The sequence below is a fragment of the Tupaia chinensis genome, unplaced genomic scaffold (genome assembly GCF_000334495.1).
Source record: "Tupaia chinensis unplaced genomic scaffold, TupChi_1.0 Scaffold144171_2, whole genome shotgun sequence".
NCBI classification, from domain to species: Eukaryota; Metazoa; Chordata; class Mammalia; order Scandentia; family Tupaiidae; genus Tupaia; species Tupaia belangeri.
The window spans coordinates 470,621-472,515 of record NW_006204028.1 but is presented as its reverse complement, the minus strand read 5'-3'; the positions used below and the strand labels follow the sequence as shown (position 1 = coordinate 472,515).

At 43.1% G+C, this 1,895-nt stretch overlaps 1 protein-coding gene across 1 annotated transcript in view; it reads right to left on the bottom strand.

Annotated features, from left to right (window-relative positions):
* IGF2BP1 (insulin like growth factor 2 mRNA binding protein 1) overlaps positions 1-1,895 on the bottom strand; it is a 52,917-nt gene that overhangs the window by 1,602 nt on the left and 49,420 nt on the right. The window lies entirely within an intron of this gene.

Sequence of the window (1,895 nt, the reverse complement as noted above, 5' to 3'; positions counted from 1 at the left end):
GTAACGCCCTGCCCGGGGCATGGAAGCCACGAGAAGGGATCAGGAGGTGGCATAGTGGTCACAGTACTGGGCTTCCACATGGCCGATCGTAGTCGGAGTCCCAGACTTGCTGGTTTGCTTTCTCACTTTCTCTCTCTCGCTCTCTCTCTCTGGTTAGCATGCATGCCCTATAGCAAATTTAAAAATAACAACAACAAAAATAATAATTATTATTTTTTGTAAAAAAGAAGCCACCAGGATCCAGGCGCCAGCAACAGACAGAAGGGGTCACACGAGACTCAGAATAAATAAGAGGAAAATTGAGGGTCAGAAAGGCCTTGAGTTTCTCCACCTCCAAGTACACCCTGAGCACCCCCTGGGTAACACAGCAAGTATGGGGGGTTGGGCACAGCAAGAGGGAGGACAAACAGTAGTGGAAACACACTCATTGGAATTTTAGACTTGGGGCCAGACCGTGGGACAATGGTAAAATGCAATGCTCTGCATGGAAGGCCATATGGAGAGGCTGCTGGCTTGAACCTGGAGACCTCGCTAGGTTTGCTGGGCATGTGTGTCCATGATCAGCACAGGCCGAGGCTGTAGGAGTTTGGACTGTGGCATCAAGACTGTGTTGGGGGGACCGGCAGTTAGCGTAATGGCTATGTCGCTGGACTCCCACGTAGTCGACTGCGGTTCGTGTCCCGGACCCGGTGGCTTAAAACTCACGCCGGGCACGTGTGTGTGCATGCCCAAGATCCCGAGAGGAGAATGGAGGAGAAGGGATTGCAGCGTGGCCATCCCTCTGGGGGGTGATTTCTCGCTTTCTGTCTCTCTCTCTGTCTGGCGAGCACACACGCCCTATGGCAAAAACCTCTCCAAAGGAAAAAAATAAATAAAAAGACTGTGTTGGGGGGACTGTCTCTCACCCATGGAATAAGAAATTCTTTAAAAAATAATTTAGGTGGGCCAGCTGGTGGTGTGGTTAAGTAGGCTGCATCTGACTACAAGATTAAAAACCAGCAGTTCAAAATCCACTCCAGGCACGTGAGCATGCATGCCCACATTCCTGAAAGGAAGGAAAGAGAATGGACTGCAGTGTGAGCAGCTCCCATGGCAGGTGCTTTCTCACTTTCCCTCTGTCTTCTCCAAAGAACACACACATTGTGTGGTCTCTTCCATGAGGAGAACGGAAGAGGAAGAGAAGCGATTGTGGTATGGTCATCCCCCTGGGGGGTCATTTCTTGCTTTCTGTCTCTGTCTCTCGCTGTCGTTTTCATGCGCCCTATAGCAAAAATCACACTAAAGCAAGAAAGCAAGCCTGCTGATCCCAAATAAAACAATCCTTAAAAAAAAAAATAAATGATTTGAAACCATACTGCTTCTGTTGTTATAGAATCATAAAATTATACAAAATTATAAGACATATTTTGAACATTATCTTTAAAATTCAGTATTTTGAAATTTTGAAAGTTGTAAACTGTCAAGAATTATGGATTATGAGCTAAATTTTTTTGCTATGTAAAGTAAATGTTTGTGGAAAAATGTAAAAATAAATAAAAGAAAAAATAAATATAAATAAATAAATAAATAAATAAAGGCGAAAATGTCGACACGTTACCCCAAAATGGAACTCCTAGAATTTCTAGGCAGAAGTAAATTAAATGCTGTCCAAGGGTCATAAATTAGGAGCCATAATAAATCTCTAGTCATGTAAATACTCCAAAAAAGGAATAAAATGTCCAGCTGTGCTTGTAAAACAGTGGTGAAATAACCTCTGCTGTGAAAATAGATGAAATACCAAAGGATCAACATCTTTTTTTTTTTAAGTATTTCCTAAAATTTATTTTATTTATTTATTTATTTATTTTTGGGGGGAGAGGTTTTGCTATAGGGCACGTGCGCTCGCCAGAAAGAGA